Source organism: Arachis ipaensis, chromosome B06 (genome assembly GCF_000816755.2).
Source record: "Arachis ipaensis cultivar K30076 chromosome B06, Araip1.1, whole genome shotgun sequence".
In the NCBI taxonomy this organism is placed as follows: domain Eukaryota; kingdom Viridiplantae; phylum Streptophyta; class Magnoliopsida; order Fabales; family Fabaceae; genus Arachis; species Arachis ipaensis.
Genome location: NC_029790.2, coordinates 75,057,964 through 75,070,164, shown reverse-complemented (window position 1 = coordinate 75,070,164; position 12,201 = coordinate 75,057,964).

Sequence of the window (12,201 nt, the reverse complement as noted above, 5' to 3'; positions counted from 1 at the left end):
TCTATCTCGAAATCCTCTTCAATTCTATCTAAGCCTTGTGATAAGAAACTCTAAAATGTTTGCCTAGTTTTCTTTTCTCTATTAATTCACATTTTTTGTTTTGAGGGTGTTAAGATATTAGAATTTTGATTCTTTTGGGGTACTCTAGTGTGGATTCTAAGTGAGTTCCACCCCAAATTCGAATGGATAAGGTAAAAAATCACTAAATTCTTGTGGTTAGTTGAATTCGATAAACTCTAGTGCTTGATTTTGGTACAATGTATGAATTTTAGATTAAATGTATGTTGATTTGGTGAATTGGATTGCTTGGAGTTGGACTCTTGTGGCTGAACTTGAAAGCTTGAGAGGAAGAAATCCTTTTGGTGGTTTTGAGCTTAGAGAAAAATTAGCTAAGGTACGGTTTAAGTTTTATTTAAATACCATGGAATATGACATGAAGTCCTAGGCTAGATGCCCCTAGGAATATGATTAAATTGTAGGATTGGATGGAATTAAATGTTGTAATTGATGAAGTATTAATTTTGATTTTGAATTGGTAATTGGTTGTTTGAGTTGTGAGAATGTGGTATGAGTTACTTAGAAGTGAATAATTGTAAAAGAAGGTGATATGAACTTGGTGATTGAGAATGATGAACCGATGAATTGTGTAACACCCTGACTACCCTAAGCCTTACCTCTAGCCGTAAAGCAAAGGTTAATCAAAAGTTACAACAATTCTAAGGCTTGTACATATTTATATAGAAGGAAATAATATATTTTAGAAGCTCGATGAAGGATTAAGCTCAAAGACAGAATTTAAAAGCCCAAATAGTACTCACGAAGCTACAAACTTAAAGCACAAGACATATATATAATATGATAAGAGGTAATAATATAGTAGCATAAGAATCTAGTCTCGGCTCACGGAGTTTAAGCCGGCTAGCTATATACAGATAGCATAGAAGTTTGACAATTAAAAACAGCTTATACAAATTGCTCTCTCAAAGGTAAGCCTCTAGGTAAAATAAATACATAAGATGAGAGACATATGTGAAATAATCAAAAGACTCCCAAAAACAGAATGAAGATCCTCCGCTCTGTCACCACCAAGAAACTCATCGAGGTGGGTTAGGACCTGCATCTGAAAAATAACAATAGAATATGGTATGAGAACCGGGGGTTCTCAGTATGGATACAGTACCCAATAATGTAAGATATAAGGTTCCAGGACGTCGAAGGCAATCCTGGAACTTCATATCGATACAGAATATTCAAGCATTAATAAAATAAAATAAATAACTTAAACCATAAACAGGGTTATCTAAACTCGACCCATCGCCACCACCTTCCTATCCTCCTCAGCACCAGATAATCACAGATAATGCAAGTAAGTAAAGCACAGATAGTATTCATATATAACAAGTAACCCAAGAAGCAAGTAGGCATGTTATACAATTAGGCAAACTCAAGTAATCAAAGCAAACAAGCACATAAGAGATGCATATGATGAATGTCTATCCAATTGGCTCGTGATATCACTTGTTGGTCCATAAATGCCAACCCGACACATCCTTTCGGATGTAGCTTTTCTGCCACGCCCATGGATATAGTGCTGGGCACACTCGCATGCGTAACCCAAGGATATAGTGCCTGGCACACTCTTGCAGCAGAAAAGGTTATTAACCATAATTCATTCCAAGGGACATAGTACCCTGCACATTATCATTTTTAACCCAAGGATATAGTGTCTGGCACACTCTCCACATTCAACAAGATTATTATTCCTCGCTGAGTTCTCATCATACTTAACCCAAGGATATAGTGCATGGCACACTCTCAACATTCAACAAGGTCATCATTCTTTTCTGAGTCCTCAGCTCATCATAGCCATCATCAACTTTTCATTCCGAACTCATTAATTCACCACTTTCTCAATTCGTTGTCATTAACTACCAAGTTCACTGCTCTTCCTTCTCCTTCAACCAAACTCATCCTCAGTACGTGGTGCACAAAATTGTGATCACACTTTTCACAACTCCGCACAACTAACCAGCAAGTGCACTGGGTCGTCCAAGTAATACCTTATGTGAGTAAGGGTCGATCCCACGGAGATTGTCGGCTTGAAGCAAGCTATGGTCATCTTGTAAATCTTAGTCAGGTAGATTCAAATGGTTATGAGGTTTTGATAATTAAAAGATAAATAAAACATAAAATAAAATAAAGTTACTTATGTAATTCATTGGTGGGAATTTCAGATAAGCGTTTGGAAATACTTTGTTGCTTCTGAACCTCTGCTTTCCTATTGTCTTCTTCCAATCATGCGTGCTCCCTTCCATGGCAAGCTGTATGATCCTCTCAGATGAAAAATACCAGGTACGATTTCTGCACGGCTAATCAACTGTCGGATTTCTCGTCTCGAATGAAAAATACCAGGTACAACTGCCACACGGCTAATCATCTGTCGGTTCTCACTAGCGTCGGAATAGGATCTCTCTATCCTTTTGCACACTATCACTGCGCCCAACATTCGTAAGTTTGAAGCTCTTCACAATCATCCCTTCCCAGATCCTACTCAGAATACCACAGACAAGGTTTAGACTTTCCGGATCTCAAGAATGCTGCCAATGGTTCTAGCCTATACCACGAAGGTTCTAATATCAGATTCAGATGCTTTGTTGTCAGGAAAGACGATGCGAATTGCGGATCAGAGACCCATGAGAATATACTCCAGCTGTCGTCCAATGACTACGTTGAACATCATGTAGATCGCTTATGATTGTCAGGCACGCGGATCTTGGCTAAGCGAGTAACGAAGATAGTGGGTGATTGTCACGGGTCACCCCTTCATTCTGACTTAACTGAATTAAGTACGAGAGTATATCTTGGAGAAGAAGTAGGCAGGAATTGAAAGAGAAACAATAGTACTTGCATTAATTCATGAAGAACAGCAGAGCTCCGCACCTTAATCTATGAGGTGTAGAAACTCCACCGTTGAAAATACATAAGAGAAAAAGGTCTAGGCATGGCTGTGAGGCCAGCCTCCAAACGTAACATAAAAGTGAAAAAAAGATGAAAAAAGTTGATGCGAATACAATAGTAAAAAGTGCTATTTATACTAAACTAGTTACTAGGGATTATAGAAAATAAGTAACTAAGTGCAGATAGTGCAGAAATCCACTTCCAGGGCCCACTTGGTGTGTGCTTAGGCAGAGCATTGAGCTTTACAGGTGCATAGGCCATTCTTGGAGTTAAACACCAGCTTGGATGCCAGTTTGGGCGTTTAACTCCAGTTCTGGTACCAGTTTAGGCCATCAAATCTCGGACAAAGTATGGACTATTATATATTGCTGAAAAGCCCAAGATGTGTAATTTTCAACGCAATTGAGAGTGCGCCAATTGGGCTTCTGTAGCTCCATAAAATCTACTTCGAGTGTAAAAGGGTCAGAATCCAACAGCATCTGCAGTCCTTTCTCAGCCTCTGAATAAGATTTTTGCTCAGGTCCCTCAATTTCAATCAGAAAATACCTGAAAGTACAAAAAAACATACAAACTCATAGTAAAGTCTAGAAATGTTATTTTTGCATAAAAACTAATAAAAGTATAATAAAAAGTAACTAAAACATACTAAAAACTATGTAAAAACAATGCCAAAAAGGGTATAAATTATCCGCTCATCATAACACCAAACTTAAATTTTTGCTTGTCCCCAAGCAACCAAAAACAAAATAGGATAAAAAGAGAAAATACAGTAAATTCCAAAAATATCAATGAAGATTAGTTTGAATTAGATGAGCGGGACTAGTAGCTTTTTGCCTCTGAACAGTTTTGGCATCTCACTTTATCCTTTGAAGTTCAGAATGATTGGCTTCTATAGGAACTCAGAATCCAGATAGTGTTATTGATTCTCCTAGTTAAGTATGTTGATTCTTGAACACAGCTACTTTATGAGTCTTGGCCGTGACCCTAAGCACTTTGTTTTCCAGTATTACCACCGGATACATAAATGCCACAGACACATAACTGGGTGAACCTTTTCAGATTGTGACTCAGCTTTGCTAGAGTCCCCAGTTAGAGGTGCCCAGAGCTCTTAAGCACACTCTTTTTACTTTGGACCACGACTTTAACCGCTCAGTCTCAAGCTTTTCACTTGACACCTTCACCCCACAAGCACATGGTTAGGGACAGCTTGGTTTAGCCACTTAGGCCAGGATTTTATTCCTTTGGGCCCTCCTATCCATTAATGCTCAAAGCCTTGGATCCTTTTTACCCTTGCCTTTTGGTTTAAAGGGTTATTGGTTTTTTCTTCTTGCTTTTCCTTTTTCTTTCTTCTTTTTCTTTTTCTTTTTTTTTCTTTATTATTTTTTCGCCCTTTTTTTTCGCAAGCTTTGTGTTTTTCACTGCTTTTTCTTGCTTCAAGAATCAATTTTATGATTTTTTAGATTATCAATAACATTTCTCTTTTTTCATTATTCTTTCAAGAGCCAACAATTTTAACATTCATAAACTTCACTATCAAAAATAGTCACTGTTCAAGCATTCATTCATAAAACAAAAAGTATTACCACCACATCAAAATAATTAAGCTAATTTTCAAGATAAATTTCAAAATTCATATACTTCTTTTTCTTTTCAGAAAACATTTTTCATTTAAGAAAGGTGAAGGATTCATGGAATCATTCATAGCTTTAAGATATAGACACTAAACACTAATGATCATATAATGAAGACAAAAATATAGACAAAACATAAAGCATAAAAAAACCAAAAAATAGAAAAATAAGAACAAGGAAATTAAAGAACGGGTCCACCTTATTGACGGCGGCTAGTTTTTCCTCTTGAAGATCCTATGGAGTGCTTGAGCTCCTCTATGTCTCTTCCTTGCCTTTGTTGCTCCTCTCTCATGGCCTTTTGGTCCTCTCTGATTTCATTGAGGATAATGGAGTGCAATTGGTGCTCCATCTTTAGTTGCTCCATGTTAGAACTCAAATCTCCTAAAGAGGTGTTGAGTTGCTCCCAATAGTTTTGTGGAGGAAAGTGTATCCCTTGAGGCATCTCAGGAATTTTTTTTATGAGGAATTTTCTCATGCTCTTGTTGAGGTCCATGAGTGGGCTCTCTTGTTTGCTCCATCCTCTTTCTAGTGATGGGCTTTTGAGATGAATTTCTCCATCTTCCATGACTCGGAGTTGGAAGCAACTGCCTTCCCTTTCCTCTTCCTAGAGGTTTCTCCGACCTTAGGTGCCATTAATGGTTATGAAAAAACAAAAAGTAGAGCTTTTTTCCACACCAAACTTAAAAGGTTTGCTTGTCCTCGAGCAAAAGAAGAAAGAAAGGATTAGAGGAAGAATAGATGGAGGAGATGGAGGTGTGTGAATGGTTCAGTCAAGGGAGGTTTTAGGTGGTTATGATGTGTGAATTTGAAGGTGGTAAGGAAGGGTATTTATAGGGTAAGAGAGAGAGGGAAGTCGTGTATGAGGGGTTGGGTTTGGGAGGGAAATGGTTTGAATTTGAATGGTGAGGTAGGTGGGGTTTTATGATGGATGGATGTGAGTGGTGAAGAGATTATGGGGAAGAGGGTAGGATTTGATAGGTGAATGGTATTTGGGGAAGAGGTATTGAAATGATTGGTCAAGGGTATTTGGGGAAGAGTGTTATGGAGAGGGGTAGGGGTAGGTGGGGATCCTGTGGGTCCACAGATCCTGAGGTGTTAAGGAATTCTGCTCCCTGTACCTTTCTGGCGTTTAAACACCCTCTGTGTGCCATTTCTGGCGTTTAACGCCAACTCTGCTACCTCTTCTGGCGTTAAACGCCAGCCTAGTGTTTAACGCCCATCAAACACCCTTTTCTGGTGTTAAACGCCAGTCTGTCTGCCAATTCTGGAGTTTAACGCAGGCCAGACACCAGACACCCTTTTCTAGCATTAAACGCCAGTCTGTCTGCCAATTCTGGCGTTTAACGCCCAGAATGCTGCCAGACTGGGCGTTAAACGCCCATTCTGCTATCCTTACTAGCGTTTAAATGCCAGTAAGCCTGCCCTCCAGGGTGTGCTATTTTCAATGCTATTTTTTATTCCGCTTTAATTCTACAGCTGTTTTTGTGACTCCACATTATCATCTACCTAAAGAAAACATAACATGACAATGGAAAACAAATATATAAATATAATTAAATAACATTGGGTTGCCTCCCAATAAGCGCTTCTTTAATGTCAATAGCTTGACAGTGAGCTCTTAGAGAGCTTCACAGAGACTCAGAGCTTAATGGTGGCCTCCTAACACCAAACTTAGAAGTTGAGTGTGGAGGCTCTGTTTGACTCTGTATTGAGGGAAGCTTTTCATGCTTCCTCTTCATGGTTACAGAAGAAGATCCTTGAGCCTTAAACACAAGGTAGTCCTCATTCAATTGAAGGACTAACTCTCCTCTGTCCATATCAATCACATCTCTTGCTGTGGCTAGGAAGGGTCTTCCAAGGATAATAGATTCATCCTCATCCTTCCCAGTATCTAGGATTATGAAATCAGTAGGGATGTACATGCCTTCAACCTTTACTAAGACATCCTCTACAAGTCCATAAGCCTGTTTCATTGATTTGTCTGCCATCTCTAGTGAGATTCTTATAGCTTGTACCTCAAAGATCCCTAGTTTCTCCATTACAGAGAGTGGCATGAGGTTTATTCCTGACCCCAGGTCACACAGAGCCTTCTCAAAGGTCATGGTGCCTATAGTACAAGGTATTAAGAACTTTTCGGGATCCGGTTTCTTCTGAGGTAATTTTTGTTGAACCAAGGCATTCAGTTCATTGATGAGCAATGGAGGTTCATCCTCCCAAGTCTCATTACCAAATAACTTGACATTCAGCTTCATGATTGCTCCTAGATACTGAGCAACTTGCTCTTCAACAACATCTTCATCCTCTTCAGAGGAGAAATACCCATCAGAGCTCATGAATGGCAACAGTAAGTTCAGTGGAATCTCTATGATCTCTGTATGAGCCTTAGATTCCTTTGGTTCCTCAATAGGGAATTCCTTATTAGTTAGTGGATGTCCATTGAGGTCTTCCTCACTGGAAATCACTGCCTCCTCCTCCTCTGTCCATTCGGCCACTTTTGGTATATTGATGGCCTTGCACTTTCTCTTTGGATTCTCTTCTGTATTGCTTAGGGGAGTACTAGGAGGGATTTCAGTAACTCTTTTACTCAGATGACCCATTTTTGCCTCTAAATTTCTGATGGAAGACCTTGTTTCAGTCATGAAACTGAGAGTGGTCTTAGATAGATCAGAGACTATGGTTTCTAAGTCAGAGAGGCTCTGCTTAGAATTCTCTGTCTGTTGCTCAGAAGATGATGGAAAAGGCTTGCTATTGCCAAACCTATTTCTCCCACCATTATTATTATTATTATTGAATCCTTGATTAGGATTCTGCTGATCCTTTCATGAGAAACTATGATGATTCCTCCATGAAGGATTATAGGTGTTTCCATAGGATTCTCCCATATAATTCACCTCTTCCATTCCAGGATTCTCAGGGTCATAAGCTTCTCATCTTGGATAATTCAGACAGACCATCATAGAATATACATAAGATGCTCCATTATGAAAGCATGTCAGAAGGACACCTTCTGATCAATTACTTGTATCTTTCCCAAGCTTCATAAAGAGATTCACATTTCTTCTGTCTGAAGGTTTGGACTTCCACTCTAAGCTTGCTCATCTTTTGAGGTGGAAATAATTTGGCCAAGAAATCATTGACCAACTTTTCCCAAGAGTTCAGGCTTTCTTTAGGCTGTGAGTCCAACTATATCCTAGCTCTGTCTCTTACAGCAAAGGGGAAAAGCATAAGTCTGTAGACCTCGGGATTAACCCCATTGGTCTTAACAGTGTCACAGATTTGCAAGAACTCAGCTAAGAACTGATGAGGATCTTCCAATGGAAGTCCATGAAACTTGCAATTCTGCTGCATTAGAGAAACTAATTGAGGCTTAAGCTCAAAGTTGTTTGCTCCAATTGCAGTAATTGAGATGCTTCGTCCATAGAAGTCAGAAGTTGGTACAGTAAAGTCACCAAGCATCTTTCTTGCATCTCCACCATTGTTGTTATTTTCGGTTGCCATGTCCTCTTCTTTTTCAAAAATTTCTGTTAGGTCCTCTCCAGAGTGTTGTACTTTACCTTCTCTTAGTTTCCTCTTCAGAGTCCTTTCAGGTTCAAGATCAGCTTCAACAAGAATATTCTTATCCTTGTTCCTGCTTATATGAAAAAGAAGAGAACAGAAAAAGAAGAGAAATCCTCTATGTCACAGTATAGAGATTCCTTTATGTGAGTAGAAGAATAGAAGAATGAGGTAGAGAGAGAATAAGAAGAATTCAAACACAGAGAGAGGGAGAGGGTTCAAATTATGAGTAGAAGAGAAGTGTTAGTAAATAAATAAAATAAATAGAAAGAGATGAGAGAGAGAGAGTTATTCGAATTTTAATTAAAAGAAAAGAAAAATATTTTTGTTTTTATTTTAATTTTAAGTTAGAATTCGAATTTAAGAAAAGAAATAAAATAAAATTAGAATTTAAAACAATTAGTTAATTAAAAAAAATTTTGAAAAGTGGTTAGTTGTTTTCGAAATTAATGAAAGAGAAAAGTAGTTAGGTGGTTTTGAAAAAGATAAGAAATAGTAAACTTTTTTAAAATTAAAACAAACAAGTCAAGTGGTTAATTGAAAAAGATTTGAAATCAATTTTAAAAAGATAAGAAGTTAGAAAAAGATTTTGAAATTAAATTTTGAAAAAGATATGATTGAAGTTTATTTTGAAAAAGATTCGAAAAAGAAATTAAAAATATTTGATTTTTAAAATTAAAGTTGATGACTTGACTAACAAGAAACTAAAAGATATGATTCTAGAATTTAAAGATTGAACCTTTCTTAATAGGAAAGTAACAAACTCGAAATTTTTGAATCAAAATATTAAATGTTAGCAATGATTTCGAAAATTATGAAATAAAAATTAAGAGAAAGATTTTGAAAATTTATTTTGAAGAATTTTCGAAAAACATGAAAGGAAATTAAAAAAATAAAAAAGATTTGATTTTGAAAAAGATTTGAAAAGATAGTATTTTTAATTTGAAATTTTGACTTGACTAACAAGAAACAACTAAATTAAAAAAAAATTTGACTAAATCAACCCAAAATTTCAAAATTTATGAGTAAAATAAGTGAAAGATATTATTTTTGATTTTTTTGAATTAATGAAGAAAGAGAAAAACAACAAAATGACACATGACATAAGAATTTAAGATCAAAACAAATAATGCATGCAAGAACACTTTGAATGTCAAGATGAATACCAAGAATACTTTGAAGATCATGATGAACATCAAGAACATATTTTGGAAAATTTTTAAGAAAAGAAGCACATGCAAGACACCAAACTTAGAAATTTTTAATGTTTAGACACTATGAATTCGAAAATGCACAAGAAAAACAAGAAAAGACACAAAACAAGAAAATGTAAAGATCAAACAAGGAAAATCATCAAGAACAACTTGAAGATTAAAGAAGAACACAATGCATGAATTTTTGAAAATCTAAAAAAAATTAAAAACATGCAGTTGACACCAAACTTAAAATTTGATACTAGACTTAAACAAGAAACACAAAATTTTTTGGTTTTATGATTTTATTAATTTTTTTGTATATTTTTTTTAAATTATTTTGGAAAAATAAAATAAAGAGATACAAAATTTTTAATAAGAATTCCCGGATTCATGCAATGTTAGTCCAAAGTTTCGGTCCAAAAAAATTAGACATGGCCAAATGGCCAGCCAAGCTTCAGCATAACAAATATAGACATGTCCTTTCTACAATGGAAAGTAGAAACCTCAGTCCAAAAGATTAGACATGGCTTAACAGCCAGCCAGGCTTCAATATATCTCAAGAAGCTCTAAAATTCATTCTTAAAAATTCTGAAGAACAAATTTTTTTTTTGAATTTTTCGAAAATAAAAATAAAAAGCTTAAACATAAAATAAAATTACCCAATCTAAGCAACAAGATGAACCGTCTGTTGTCCAAACTCAAACAATCCCCGGCAACGGCGCCAAAAATTTGGTGCACGAAATTGTGATCACACTTTTCACAACTCCGCACAACTAACCAGCAAGTGGACTGGGTCGTCCAAGTAATACCTTACGTGAGTAAGGGTCGATCCTACGGAGATTGTCGGCTTGAAGCAAGCTATGGTCATCTTGTAAATCTTAGTCAGGAAGATTCAAATGATTATGAGGTTTTGATAATTAAAAGATAAATAAAACATAAAATAAAATAAAGTTACTTATGTAATTCATTGGTGGGAATTTCAAATAAGCGTTTGGAGATGCTTTGTTGCTTCTGAACCTCTGCTTTCCTATTGTCTTCTTCCAATCATACGTGCTCCCTTCCATGGCAAGCTATATGATCCTCTCGGATGAAAATAACAGGTACGATCTCTGCACAGCTAATCAACTGTCGGATTTCTCGTCTCAGATGAAAAATACCAGGTACAGCTACCGTAGGGCTAATCATCTGTCGGTTCTCACTAGCATCGGAATAGGATATCTCTATCCTTTTGCACACCGTCACTGCGCCCAAAATTCGCAAGTTTAAAGCTCTTCACAGTCATCCCTTCCCAGATCCTACTCAGAATACCACAGACAAGGTTTAGACTTTCCGGATCTCAGGAATGCTGCCAATGGTTCTAGCCTATACCACGAAGGTTCTAATCTCATATTCGGATGCTCTGTTGTCAGGAGAGACGATGCGAATTACGGATCAGAGACCCAAGAGAATATACTCCGGCTGTCGTCCAATGACTACGTTGAACATCATGTAGACTGCTTGTGGTTGTCAGGCACGCAGATCTTGGCTAAGCGAGTAACAAAGATAGTGGGTGATGGTCACGGGTCACCCCTTCATTCTGACTTAACTGAATTAAGTACAAGAGTATATCTTGGAGAAGAAGTAGGCGTGAATTGAAAGAGAAACAATAGTACTTGCATTAATTCATGAAGAACAGAAGAGCTCCGCACCTTAATCTATGAGGTGTAAAAACTCCACCGTTGAAAATACATAAGAGAAAAAGGTCTAGGCATGGCCGTGAGGCCAGCCTCCAAACGTAACATAAAAGTGAAAAAAAGATGAAAAAAGTTGATGCGAATACAATTGTAAAAAGTGCTATTTATACTAAACTAGTTACTAGGAATTACAGAAAATAAGTAACTAAGTGCAGATAGTTCAGAAATGCACTTTCAGGGCCCACTAGGTGTGTGCTTGGGCTGAGCATTGAGCTTTACACGTGCATAGGCCATTCTTGGAGTTAAACGCCAGCTTGGATGCCAGTTTGGGCGTTTAACTCTAGTTCTGGCGTTTTACGCCAGAAAAGGGAACGCATGTTTGGGCCATCAAATCTCGGGCAAAGTATGGACTATTATATGTTTCTGGAAAGCCCAAGATGTCTAATTTTCAACGCAATTGAGAGCGCGCCAATTGGGCTTCTGTAGCTCCAGAAAATCCACTTCGAGTGCAGGAGGGTCAGAATTGCGTTCTACTAGATTGCTCGGCGAAAACAGTATATTTCATGCCTGAAGGCACTGAAGGGCCGGTTGTATTAAATAACTACTACTTGAATTCCATGATGGTGAACTGTTCTGGGGCTGAATGTCAGGGGATATTGCTGTTAGCTGCGGGTGTTTCGGGTGATGATCAGAACTTGGAATAAATCCCCGTTGTGTGTGAGTTTCTAGAAGTGTTTGCTGATGATATTGATGAATTTCCACCAAAACGGGAAGTTGAGTTTGCTATTGATTTAGTACCCGGGGCCGGACCAATCTCGAGTGCTCCTTACAGGATGTTGCCTCTAGAAATGGCCGAATTGAAGTCTCAACTGGAGGATCTGTTGGGTAAAAATTTTATCCGACCAAGTGTATCTCCGTGGGGTGTGCCAGTATTACTGGTGAAAAAGAAAGATAGAAGCATGGGCTTATGTGTTGACTATAGGCAACTAAATAAAGTTACAGTGAAGAATAAATATCCGTTGCCAAGGATTGATGACTTGATGGACCAATTACAGGAAGCCGGTGTGTTCTCTAAAATTGATCTACGATCCGGATACCACCAGATAAGGGTCAGAGATGAGGACATTCCCAAACCTGCCTTCAGAACGTGCTATGGTCACTATGAATATACCGTGATGTCCTTCGGAC